Source organism: Prionailurus bengalensis, chromosome E4 (genome assembly GCF_016509475.1).
Source record: "Prionailurus bengalensis isolate Pbe53 chromosome E4, Fcat_Pben_1.1_paternal_pri, whole genome shotgun sequence".
NCBI lineage: Eukaryota > Metazoa > Chordata > Mammalia > Carnivora > Felidae > Prionailurus > Prionailurus bengalensis.
The window spans coordinates 32,123,680-32,137,910 of NC_057360.1; the positions used below are offsets into that span (position 1 = coordinate 32,123,680).

At 43.7% G+C, this 14,231-nt stretch overlaps 1 protein-coding gene across 2 annotated transcripts in view; it reads left to right on the top strand.

The window, feature by feature from the left end:
• KCNH1 (potassium voltage-gated channel subfamily H member 1) overlaps window positions 1-14,231 on the top strand; it is a 381,430-nt gene that overhangs the window by 317,740 nt on the left and 49,459 nt on the right. The window lies entirely within an intron of this gene.

Consider the following 14,231-nt stretch of genomic DNA (forward strand, 5'->3'; position numbering starts at 1 on the left):
AATGGAGTCTGAGGCCTGAGTGACTGGAAGGAAGAAGCAGAAAACGAGGCTAGAGAGTTAGGTGGTGGCCACTTGCAGAGGGCCTTGTAGCCTTGAGGAGCCTCCAGAGAGGTGTGAGCAGGGGGAGGATATCATCATTTTTTAATTAAATAGGAGGAGGAGAAATACTAATGTTAATATTAATAGTGGAATTTCTTGAGTGCCCAGCATGGAGCATTTCACATTTATTATTTCCTTTAATCCTTTAAACAACTTTGTGGAGTAGGTACCATTAAGGCTTTAAATGGGCACCCTCTCCAGTTCCTAAGAAGCCCCATGAGCAGATTGGCCATCACAGAGTCCAGGCCTATGGCTCTCACTATCCTCCGCTGCCACAGGGCTTGGCATCTGCCCACAATGTTTTGATGGCAGGAGAGAAGGCTGAGCCACCTGGGAAGGTCCTTGTCTGCTTCCTGGAGTGTCCACTGTACATCGAAATTTAGGGGGTGATTATGAAAGAATAAAAGCAGGTGTTTTGTGGAGTAGAATACAATGCAGTTACTGTAAGATAAATGTAAGACTTAAGGAAAGAAATGTTGCATTTTTTAATAGGCCTTTTTGGGGGCTTCTGTTTTTTCCTCTTGCTCCCTGCCCCTTCTGGAACATTTTGGTGGGAATTCTTAAGAAACACAGTACCCTAGTGTTCTGACCCCCAAAGAAGAAACAGCTTCTAGTGAGGTCTCTGCAGGGGGGGTGCTGCTTGAGAGTAGTTAGGACTGGCTGAGGAGTAGGGGGTCCTATCTAAAGGGGCTCAGCAGGATATCCTCACATGTAATCAGTTACTGTGACTCTCCCCAGTTCATCTGCTTTGTAAGTTCTTCATCCTTTGGAATTGGGTGCAGGATATATGACAGCTACATAAATTTGGAGTTTGTTTGAAGTCTGCTTCCTTTGCACAAGATTTCAGAAACTTGCCTAGTAGCACCGTGCACCGAGCCATCTGAGCTAGGATTGATTTATCTCCTCTAGGGGAGCTGAGCGTGACTTCAGAAATGTGAGAAATGGAAAGACTAGTTGGAGATACTTCAGGCATTAACTTTTGGAGATGAAAGGTAAAAGACTACTTAGGACCTGACCCTGCACAGGACAGAATAAAGTACCAGCTGCGACTTGTCCTCTAATCTCTCCTTTTTTGTTGTATACTGCAAATGAATTTGATCTCCCATCCCAGCCTCTCCCTTTATGGCCCTGCCTAAATCTGCTCTCCTCAGAAGAATCTGTGTCTCTTCCCTTGACTGTCAGTCATCAAGGTCTTTCTCTAAGCCAGCAAAGTTTAAAATTTCAGGACTATCCTGGTCTTTGCCCGCAGCTGGTATGACTTATGCTTCTCAAAGAGCAGTGCAGTTTCAATAACCAGAGTGATGTCCTGAATTTGCTCAAAGGAAAACATAAATGTTAACACAGGACCTTGTCAATTAATTTTCAATGGTGTGATGGCTTTGTGACAGGCTGGTATGGAAAGTAATTGAGGGGGAAGGTGCTTTGTCAGGGTTCTCAGATCCCCTACCTCACCTGCACATAAACAGAGAGGCGTTGTGCTGCTCTGTAGCCACTCGGCATAGTCTAGATTGATCCTCAGGGGAAACTCCAACCTTAGCCCAAATCCCATGAGCTTTACTTCCTCTTTCTCAAGTCAGAACATTTTTTAAACTTAAGCTCATTTGACTGGAGCTCCACTTAGAAAAATGTTTACTTGCTTTGCACGGCTTTCTGAGAAGGGAAAGAAATACATTCTAAGAACTTGAGGCAAGAAAGAAAAAAAAAATATTAGACCCTGTCAGATGACTTTGTTTTCCATCTAGCTTGCTTCATTTAATTGATAATTTGATCCCCGGGTTCTCGTGTCACCAAAAGCAAGGAGAAAGGACCTTATCTTTTCCACTGACGGATTGAGGGTCCCTGGGCATCTGAACGATTCAGAGGCTGCACCCTGGGCTCTGAATAGCCTGTCGCCTAATCCAGAAAGTGTCGGGGCCTCTTGTGTGCTGAAGACTGAGTGAGGTTCTGTCCTAGAAGACAGGCAGAGGGAAGAACCTCGAGCCAGGAACACACAATAGATGAGTCGGCCAGGCTTGTGGCAGAGTGCAGGGCAAGGATGTACACTGAGTTCTGCAACGACCCAGGTCAGTGTATACTCCGGTCACTGGGAAGAGCTCTGGGGCTTGTGCATAAATCGTGCCCTTTTGTGTCTGACCCACCATCTCCTGAGCACCTCTCCCAGCCTGTTCATGTTCTTTCTGTGGGCCACTTGGTTTCTGGATGTGAGGCTGCTGAGTTGATACCTGAGCTGGCAGTGCGTCCCAGGGGAGCCCACACAGGGTTACTCGGTTCTGCCTGGCAGGGGTGGGGCTTGGGAGGCATTTCCTGCAAGAGGAATTGATCCTCACTCAGCTAACCCTTCTCAGAGCTGTGGTCTGATGGTGGAGGCTGCAGCCACCTCGATTTTGGGCGTCGTTATGATCACAGCTGGTCTGAGTTCCCTCCGATCCGACAGGCTCTTGAATGACTCAGAGATGCTCAGGGGCCCATGTGCTACCATGGCACTGCGGGCCGCAGGCTACAGGAGAGCACTAACGTGTTTCATTTGCTCCAACCTGATGTAAGTCAGCTCTGCACAGAAAATCAGAAGTGGTTGAGATAAAAGGCGTGATCTCTCCTTCTCAGCGTGGGTGGTGAAGCATCCTTCTGAACCGGGAAGAGGAATCAGGCAGAGCGTACTTTTCATATATTGATTCTCACACTTGCTCAGTGTTTGTTCAAGTAATGATTTGTGAGTTTAATAAATGTACCTAGAGCTCTGTGACTTTACCTGAGAACTCCATCAGAGCCCCCCTAAGATAGCTCTGTATTTGAACAGCAGCATGCGTGTTTTTTAAAGAGGTGGTTTAATCAGAATTTATACTGTGCATTATTTTTTAAAGGACTTGCGTCATTTCTTGAAATCCCAACTATTTCATAAAATCTCCCCAGTAACTGGAAATAAGCCTTTGAGTTCCTCCCCCTTCCTGTAACATGCCCATTTCTACGTTATTAAATTCACTTATTTAAGGCTCTGTAAATTAATTGTGTATGAAGAGAGGGCATCTTGAGGTGGAGTAAAAAGTGAAGTGGGCCCACCATTGTGAGGGACTGTGTGGTGGCGGTAAAAGTTTCTGAAGCCACACAGCTCAGATCCAGATCCTGGCTCTGCCTCTCCTCTCTGGTAGTGTGGGCAAGTGTCTGCATGTCTCAGGGATAAGGGGCCGAAAGAATTTTTACTCCAAGTATAAGAACATTTTATAAAACATCAAGAGCTATGTCTACATTATTACTGTAACCATAAATAACCTTTCATAGGAAGCTAGGGAAGGTGATGGGAGAGCCAGAAATATTTCAGCATCATTTCTGCTCTTAAAAAGCTTGCAACCCAGCTGGAGAGATAAAACACAAGAAAATAGCAGGGTGGAGACAACTCTCAAATCTGCTATCCTTATTTAATCAGTAGGCTTCTTCTGTGTCATAGATTCAGCTGTCTTGTAGACAACAGAATCCTCATTTTAATAAGGAAGAGGAGAGTTAAAAAGACAGGACAAGTAAGGTGAATACCCAGGTGCCTGCCTGGATATTGTCCACAAGAGAGGGTTATAATGGCCATCGAGTACATTGCAGAGCACAGTTGAAATCAGAAGAGCCACTCGGTTTGATTACGATTGAGCCTGAGTAGGCAATATGAGTATTGCAAATTGTTTTAAGTATCGTTTGAAAAGGACAAAGCTAAACAAGAGGGTTTACTGGGCTCCAGACTGTGTAAAAGGCTTGCTGTGGGGCCCTGCAGCCCTGAGGCCAGGTCAGGAATCCAGGCTAAGTTTACCTTGCTTTCTGCTTCATCTGACCGTCTGCTCTCTGCCCCCACCCCCCAGAAAGTTTTCCTGCCCCCAATGACCCCTGGCTCTCCCTTCAAGTAATAAGGCACCAGAAGAACTGCACTGGGGCAAAAAGCATGAGGAAATAGCAGGTTTCATCACTGATTACTAGATATGCTCAAAATTGGAAGGGACCAGAGGTAGAAATGAGACTAGGCAATATCACTCATTAAGCTTCTAAGCTCAAAGCCATTTGCTGTCCTTTAACAAAGGTGACTTGTGAAGAGGCCACTGTACCTGAGGTCACATGGCAACTGGTACAGACCATTCCAGCCCTTTCTCTCACTTCCCTATCAAGAACTCTTTCTGACTCAGATGTACTGTGTTTTGACACCCAAGGGTGTTCACCCCTGACCATGTCCCTTTGGAAACTGATACCAGCTGCCTTTTAGAAAAAAGAGAATTCAGACAGTGAGTCTCATTTTCCTGCCTAGCCTCAGGCAACGATAGTTCTCAGCTGCAGCTTGGAGAGGTCGTCACCCCCACAATAGCCAACAAATCCAGCATTTACTACAGACCACATTCTATCCTTAGCACTTTGCAGATTTAACTATTTTAATCTCACCCCTAAGTTGCAATTGTTCTGGAAAACAAGACCAGTGGCCCTTCTGTTAGAATAAGACTTTTGGCTTTACTGAGAGCTGCCTGCAGGAATGAATAGAGAGGGCCTCTTTTCTCCAATCTCTTCCTTGACTGATCTCACCAGGCCTGGGTGGTTTATATCCATGAAAGAGGGTGGGGTGAGCAAAAAAAGACAATGGATATTCTTTAGATAAAGTAAGGCTCAAAGCAAGGTGATCTGGGGAAGCTATAGCATTTTGTGGCTCTTGTTTTGACTTAATGCTGCATTTGTACACTTTGAGAGCTATTTGTGGAATGCTGATAACATTTCTTTGAAAGGAGTCACCATCATCACCCAAGGGGAAGGGCCTTATCAGTTTGCTAGGACTTTTCATTTTTTCTAACTGACAGCCCGAGGAACAAGTACTCTGTCTATTGTTGAGTAAGATAGATTGATTTCTTTTTCACAATAATTTTTGAGGTGTTTTGCAAGTAATTTATTGCTAATGACAGTAAACTACGATGTTTTCAGATGATTTACTTTAAAAAATTATGCGATATTCAAAATGGTAGCTGTAATAATGCCATTCCCACTCATCGCGTTCCAGTATGTTTTCTTGAGCAGAGAAAAATGTGAAGTTATAGCTTGCCAGCTGGGAGGGCCATGCTCAATGCACAGTGTGTTTGAACATCCCCTGCCATGCGTCAAGGTGACACTATTGCCCTAAGTATTTAATGCTAGATTGGAGTATGTTCACTAGAATCTTCCACTTGATTTTGAAGCAGGGGGGAAGGACAGCTGAATTTTTTTCTTGATGCTAATGAGTAAAGTTAAGTTCAGGCCAGTGGCAACAAAAATAAGGAAACATAAAATGTAAGAAAACCTAAAGAAGAACCCATTTATTGTGATTGATTTGGTCCCTTAATTCATAAATGTACCCCATGCTCTAAATTATCTTCCCCTCTCCACCTACATGCAGGAGAATTTAAAAATACAGACTAGATCGAAGGGAAATGATTACTTTTAATCCGTTTCTGCCCATTGCTCATAGTCCGATCTATAATCCAACCTCAGCCACCCTATTTGAGCTTTCTTTTTAAATTTGGTAGCCTTTGTGTTCTTACCTGCCAATATTTACTTTGGCTCTTGAGTCGCCAAGAGACAAGGGACCCACATCTGAATTGCTCTGGAAAATATCTTTTACAAAAAAGTGCCCAACAAAGACCCTTTGGCAGTTTGGGATGCAGATGACTAGGGATCAGAAGAGCAGCAGCCCAACCCAGCCAATTGCCAGTGAGGCATTTTCTGGCTCTGTTTATGCTCCCATGTTAAGTGGCAATGCCATCAAAATGTAGACCTGAACTTTGTACTGAAGGGACTACCCAAGGCTGAGATTTTCCTTAGTAAACACATCTGAAGCTGGCTCCTCTTGCTGAGCTGATCAGGACTGAGTATGGCAGCTGGATCCCTGGGTGACTGTGTGTGTGTGTGTGTGTGTGTGTATGAGAGAGAGAGAGAGAGAGAGAGAGAGAGAGAGAGAAAGATGCCTGCACACATACCTCAAACCAGTAATCTCCACTATTTCTTTTCCTATTTCAAATGCATGATATGGAATGACCAGAGAGAAATTTATTTTGGATTTTCATGTCATAAAAGCAAAAAAATTCACTCCAAATTTGTGTTTTGTAATTGCTATATTGAAATCTATTATTTCTCCTTTAGCCTTCATCATTTCCTCCATGCGATCACCTGTCCCTCTATTTGATCTCTCCACATAGTCTATTCACCCATTCTACCATCCACCATTCATTAAGAATTCATCATGTGCCATGCATTGGAAGGGAAAGATACTCACAGCCTTCCTTGTTCACATGGACTCAGGCTGAGGTTATCATGAAAGAAAGCACAAAGACAGTCTAGAAACACAGAACTTATCAGCACTTGGGAAAAAAGGCCAAGAGTCTTCAGGCTCCTAAGCCTCAGTTCATTATGGCTTAGAGCAGTTGTCTGCCACCTGTAGTTCCCAAAGAGCTTATTTAAAAATTTAGGCTCTGGTGCCAACCCCCCAAGATTAAGAGTCAGTAGATACTGGGTGTTCCTTAAGAGCATGCATTTTAACAGGTACCTGGTGATTCTACTGCAGGTGGTCTACTGACCACAGAGAACACAGATTTAGAACCCACGAGTCTCATCATCTCACTTTAGTGGTCCATCATAGCTGCTTTACTTTGCTTTGTGGTTCAGATCAATTTCTTGTTCAGAAGATGGTTGAGATCCTTGTGGAATTAGTTGTGCAAACCCCTAGAGACAGAAGACAGACTTCAGAGGAATTTTGTTTTTAATTTTTTTGCTGCTTCCCATCCCATGATAGTCTTTTGGACTATTTTGAATATTGGAGAGAGGCTGAAAATGCACTTGGCTTTTGCATGTTAGCAGAAGCTGGACTCCAGAGAAGGCTTGCCAAGCATTTCTAAAGAAACAGACTCTCTCATGCCTTTATTAAAAGGAACTTGTTTTGTTTGAGTTCAGAGTAATTCCTGTTGTCTAATTATAAAACATCTATACATTTGTTTTTGAGATTATATCTCATCTCGCCTCTTTGCCTAGAGTTGTACACATCTTTTGCATCATTTCCTCCTGGACAGTGACAAGTTTACCAGAGGTCTTGCTCCTATGTCCTATGTGCTTCTTGAGTAATGGAAGCCTCTATGTGCACATTGGAACTTTCATATACTTAGCATGAAGGAGACCATATTGATATCTTCCTTGTTTTGCTGATCAAAAAATAGGGCTTCAATACTGAAATACATACTTCCCCCCCCCCACTTTGAAATTCTCTCTCTCTCTCTCTCTCTCTCTCTCTCTCTCTCTGCTTGGTGGCCAGAATAGTTTCTTCTGAAATATGAAGACTTACAATAGAGTATGAAAAGACTGTGTTCTTTCTAATCATAAACAGCATCAAGGCATAAATAATCATTCGCCATCATTAAGAATTGTTGGCTCTTTAATACATGCAAGTAGTGACTAGTGCCAGACTGAATGTGGTGATAAGTGGCCTTAGCCTTCTTGAGCTCATTATGGTTTCTCACAGCATTTGTGGTGAGAAACATGGGAGACTTCCATACTCTACCGAGGGCTGAGTAGGAATTTTTGGGTTGGAACCTACACTTTTGAATGAACGTGAGCAGTGCCCTCGCCTAGGCACTGTCCGTGGTCCTGAAATATTAAGCACGTCTATCACCGACTCCTCTTTTTGGGGGACCCACTGCAGCACATCAGCAGCAGAAATTTCTGTCAAATTAATCTTGTTAATCATCTCATCATGCATCTAAAAGTGCTGTCATTGGGGCGCCTGGGTGGCTCAGTCGGTTAAGCGTCTGACTGCGGCTCAGGTCATGATCTCACGGTCGGTGAGTTCGAGCCCCGTGTCGGGCTCTGTGCTGACAGCTCAGAGCCTGGAGCCTGCTTCCGATTCTGTGTCTCCCCCTCTCTCTGACCCTCCCCCGTTCATGCTCTGTCTCTCTCTGTCTCAAAAATAAATAAACATTAAAAAAAATTTTTTTTTAAATAAAAATAAAAAAAAAATAAAAGTGCTGTCATTAAAATGGGACAAATTCTGGGTGACAGGCTTGGATAAGGGGTACAGGCCCTGGCCACAGAAACATATGCCTCGTTGTGCTGCCAAGTGGTCCAAGAAGATTTGAACCTGACCATGGCCCTGTCAGGTCTGGGGAGTTGAGGTGGCCTGCCTGGGATGATTCACCACATACCAGCCCAAGATACCTGACACTTCAAGGTCCAGATGCCAACCTGTCAGGGCTCCCTCTGTCCTCTGCATGAATTATTATAGGCATCTGAAAGGGGCCTTTCTTGAGCTGTTAGTTGTAATTGGATTCATGAGTAATCAATTTGCTCCCAAGTCTCTCCATTCTTTACTGCTTGTTTATGGTGCAATTGTGCATGTGCAAATCACCAAATGAGCCTTCCTTTCATAAGGTAGGCAAGTGCTACTGCCAGTTGGGAGCCGGTACCAGGATCCCAATTTTTTTACTCCTATTTATAGCCTGCACTGGGGAGACTCTGGCTTGTGTGTTGGAAAGGATGAAAACAATCCATGTGAATTTTTGATATGCTGCTTTGTTTCTTCATTCCTTCATCAATATTGGTAATGTGAGAATGATTAAGAGGCAGTTTCTGTCCTCCAGAAGCTTGCAACCTAGAGAGGCAAACACATAACTATAATACAATGTCACAAGGGCTGTGATTACCCAGAGGTAGGGAAATAGTCACAGAAAAGGTGGCATTTGTACTGGACCTTGAAGGATGAATAGGAGCTCAGTGGACAGTGAGGGTGTGATGGGCATTCCTGACAAAGAATACAAGGCCAGCAAGAATGAAAATACATGGATGTGCAAGGCCTGGCTGGGGACCAGTGAGTGGTAGTGTGCCGCTCAGCACAGGGACTGGGAAGGAGAAGGGGCCAGAAACCCATTTGGGGACAGGACTTCAAGGAGACAAAAACTTGTGAATGAGGCAAATGCAGTCTTGGCTGCTCTGCAGAAGTGAGCATCCACAGTTGGTCATTAAGCTCCTGATGATCCTTGATGTTTCTGTGCAGATTTCCTCCATTTGTATTTCCTTTTGTTTAGGAAGCCTTCCCTGTTCACCCTCCAGTCTCTCCTCTCAGGCTGAGTTAGGTGATCCATGGGCAAGTTCATCATTCAGCCATCACATTGGATTATATATTTACCTTTCCTGTATGAAGCTTCCCCAACCAGACCAGAAGCTTTCTCAGGTTGGATGCTGGACCTTATTTGGGTTTTTTTGTTTGTTTGTTTTGTTTTGTTTTTTGATCAGCATCTAGGACAGTGCCTAGCATGGAGAGGATACTCAGTAAACGTATCTTGGATGAATATGTGAAAAACTGAATGGATGCCCTAAAATTTCCTGTAAGATGGAGACTAAGACATTACATTTAGGGATTTGAAAATACTTTCATAAGTAATTCAGACACTAAAATGTATCTCTGTAGTGTAGCTATGGGCTATGAACAGTAAGAAGCTATTGGGAACAGAAGTTTCATGAAAGGGACTGTTAGCCAGGGAGGCCTTAAGGCAATTCTAAGCTATCATCTGGCCTGGAGGAAAGGGTTAATTGGATGGCAGTGACAGGCTGATGGCTCCAGTTAGCCAAGCCTTTATTATACAGACCAACCTAGACATATCGGCTGAAGTGACTGTGTGGCTCTCATCCTCAGGAAAGCAGTCATTTTAATATGGAAAATCATTTTCCATCATTTCCTCATGACAGGAAAAGTCAGGGAGATGGGATGTTCTGTTCCACATGACAGTCAGTAGAAGATGTTTCAATCCTGATGATTTTGCCCTAGAAAATGAGGACTATTAACTGAAGCATTCATTTGAATTGGCAGACAGGACCCATCTGTCTGAACAGATGAGGTAGGAGTGTGACGTTGACCATGAATGTCCTTAGTGAGTCTATACACTCACTTTGGGCCCCAGAAGGTAGCATCAGACCCTAAAGTCAAATTCCAACGTAGGTCTCCAGCACATGGCTGGAACTGGGTGGTAAAACAAAAAGATTTTGAACGTCTGAAAATCCTGTTCACAAAGCCCATGCACTCAGCTGTATGGGAAGGACTCTTAGTATTCACCCTGTTTCTTACCCTGTTTATAAGGAAAGTAGAGATTATGCCAAATGGACTTCCTTTTTCTGAATCCCAGGTCTCTCCATATGTCCAACAGGAAAGCCATTTGATGAAATACTCTTTAAATCTCTGGATTGTTCCTTCACGATTGGCAATATCACAGAGAAAAATGAGCAGAGGCTTGGAAGCAGATTCAGATCCTAACTCTACTGTTTACTGGATCAGCCATTGTGGTTATTCAGCCATTGTGGCCCATCAGAATCATTCAGGGAGCTTTAAAAATATTCCACCTCAGAGATTCTAATTTAATTGGCTTACAGTTCAGCCTGAGGGCTAGGAATTGGGGCTCTAAGGTGCAGCCATGGTTGGGAACTGCTATATCAAAAAAATCACCTTGGAAATGTCACCCAGCCTCCCTGAGTCTTACATTTCATTGCATGTAAATTAGGGATTATATTATGAACCTCACAGAATTGTGAGATGAAATCAGATAAGGTCTGTTTGGTAAGTGATGGCTACTGTTATTATCATGTTGCTGAAGATGGGATTGGGGATGGGCACTGTCAGGTAGTGACCTTGAGTCTCCCACATGAATGACACAGACCACACACTTTCCCAGCCTTGGTGGGGACCATGCAAGAAACTGTAGATGGCTCGGTGAAGTCCATGCCTGGTGTGTGGTGAGGAGTGCTCAGTTCACTGCAGGAACAGACCACAGGCCCTTTTTCCACGTGAGGACATCCGATTCTGCCCAACGACCAGGCTTTGGCTCACAGGTGACCCTTTGATAACCTTCTGAGGGCTGGACTTTTCCATTCCCATGGTTAGATTGTTTGTCTTCTTTGTTCTAGAATTATTGATTTCTTGTTTGTTTCTTTCTTTTTAATCTTAAAGAAATAAGGACCTGAAGCCAGAGGAACTGAGGGAACAAAAATACCTTGCTTTTATTTTTCACTTTGTTGCTCAGCACACTGGCTGACAGTCCCTACATTGTAATCAGAAGGTCCCTTACATTTGATGAGGTCAAGTTACCAATTAGCTTTATTTTAAAGGAAAGATATGGGAAGAGTTTCCTCTCAGTGTTTTCCTGGGGAGGGCTTCCTGGGGGCCAAGGTAGACCCTTCCCCACTTCTCCTCCACCTCTGAGGAGTGGCTAGACCCATGAGGGATGGTTCTTCTCCCTGGGGGCCACAGTCACTCCCAAGAAAGTCACTCCCAAGGCTCGACATTGACCACCATGATTGACCATGACCCTCCTGATAAAAGAACATTTTCCTGATGACTAAAGGATGAGAGAGGCCCAGTTTTACTCTATACAACATAGTTTTACATTTTTAAGTATAAAAATGTCAGATTTTTTTTTCAGGAAAGAAAGGGATTTGATAGATTTTCAGACACCAAATATGGGTGGGATCAAATGGGTTTCCTGTCTGATCTGCCCTGCTTATTTAAGTACTTTGGTGAAACATCTCCAATGATTAATTTTCCCCTTAAAGTTGCTTAACCTTCAGAAGTCTGTTTACATTTCCATTAATCAGTGATGATTTTATCAGGTTAAGTTATCTCCTCTGAGGCCTTTCAGTAACCAGAAGCACATTAACCCCTGCAAGACAAGTGTGGGATTTTTTCAGAAATGCCTCAGTTCTCCTGTACATATGGAGTTAAAACAAACAATGAAATTTCTAGGAGGGTGTCTTTTGCTCATTATGTAAACTGAAACTCTCTTCTTCCATCCCTTAGGCTTTAGATTACTATACTTTACTGGACCCAATTCTAGGGTATCTCAGAAACCCACAGAGAAGGACAATCATTAGTTCCATCAACTTATATTGAGTCCACACACTGTGCCAAGCCAAGATGTGGAAGATGAATCAGAACCCAAGGAGCTCGGGTGGCTAAGAAAAGAGACAGACATGTAAATTATCTATTATAAATCCAAGGGTAAGGGTGATGAGTACAGGGCAGAGGCACACAGACGCAGGGGTAGCAGAGTGCAGAATCCATCTGTGCTATCAACACCACCAGGCACTCCTCTGCTGCCCACTTCCTGAGGCACAGAAGAACAGATTCTTTCCCAAGGAGCTCTGTCTTTTCTTCATTCCCTGGTTACTCAGTGTGTTCTTGCTGGGTGCCAGGCATTGTTCTCAGCACTAACAATATAGTGATTAACAAGACAGCTACAATTTATCTGTGATGGCCAGAATAATGGGGGAGGTAGTCCCTCCCAACAAAATGTGAGTGTAAAATTTGAATCTGTGTGACTATATCTAAGCATAGCTAAAGCCAAAGCAGCCCTTGGAGCCCCAGGCAAACTTTGGGGTTGATAGAAAGGATCAATAGTCCTTTCTGTCTGTGGAGCTTCATCTTTTCCAAGTGTCTTCCATTCTTGCCTTTGAGCTCTAACTCCAGCCCTTCGACATAGCACAGCCTGGATCATTATTCCTGTTCATATAGGACAGGGAGGGGGCTGCTTGGGTTTGAAGTGTAGTCTCTTGGCCTTAGAGAAAATTTTCCTTTTTATGTCTTGGTAAAGTTCATGGTCTCTTATGAGGCTCCATCTCAGGGCTTTGGCCTCCTTACAGAGTCTGGGGCTGGAACCCATTGGAACTTGCTCAGTGCTTAGTCATGGGTTGATGGGCATGGAGGGAAGTGTGAGGGTATGTGGGAGAGAGGCTCTTTCTCAGTAGACCATGAGTCAGTTTAAAAACATAAGGACAGAAAGCTGGGCCACGGCTGTGGTCCCTTCCTGGATCCACAGGGAAAAGGACAGCTCAGACATAGCAATTGGCTTCTGACAGCTTCTTTCTGCAGCTTCTGACATGCCTCAAAAAAGCAATGAGGAGCTGAGACAGAGTCTACTCTGTGCTTTGTTGCCTGGGAGCAATTATATCCCTCCACTGAGGGAGAATCTAAATTTTATTTCAGTCATCCACTTCTATGTGGTCTTCCATTAAGTCTTGGAGTCATATCAGGGATCTCATTATTGTAAATACAACACAAAAATACCTCAAGAGAAAATGCATTTTATGAGATCTAAAAATTTTATTAACCCAAACTAACAAGCGCTTATACAGCTGGTGGCAGCCTTTGTGAGCCAGAGCTCTTTCACTGAAGAATTTTCATTAGAATTAAAACCTCTCTGGTTATTAGGTGGTGTTGGCTAAGAGCCAGGGCAACAGGACCTGGGTCATGCAGGTTAAATTTAAGTGCTTTTAGTCACCAAAGCATCAAGCATCTATTATATGTGCAAATCCAGCACCAAGTGGAGAGGTCACAAAATACAGTGGAGAAAGCCCTGGATGGAATGTGTGTTGTGTAAATCTGGCCTCCTCACCTTGGCTCCCAGTTGCTCAGGGCTCCTGTGCACAGCACTTCTCTCCTGCTCTCTGGGTCATTGAGACCTACCTGTAAAAAGCGAGGAGATTGAACTTGGGTCCTTTAGAACTCTCCTACCACCAAAGCTCCAGGAGAAAAGGTATGGACTGTGAAAATTATAAAGGAAGGAAATGCATAAGGGTGAAATAATATCAGCTTACCCTCATATTATGATGGTAGTTTTGTTGACTCCGCTCTCGTCCCCCCACCCACACCCTGAGGAGGCCCCACTCCCTGGAAAACAGTGAGGAACGGGGAGAACAATCTAAAGCTGCTATAATTGCTCCCATTCCTGGTCAGGAGAGAGATCTGCCACCTTTTCCTGGGCCAGAGTCCTTCCAGACAGGGGTTCAGCCAAGAATAACAGGTGAAACAATGTGGAGATAGCACTGTATGATTTACTATATACCACTTTCGGCCAGAGTCTGTGAGAGGAACAATAGATCTGTATTGTTCCTAATTCTCTTGAGCAAGCAGGTTCAGGTTAACCCATTTAGATATAATTAAAATTCTATCCTATATGACTTACCCTTTGTCTTTGGCACAGATCATTCCACGTTCTTCCCCATATCATCCCTAAGCTAACCTGACCTTGAGCGACTCCTCCTTATTTACTACTTACTTTAATTGCATGTGGTTATTCTCACCTTGATGTCATTGTCATAAAATAAAGGTTTCATGGCCT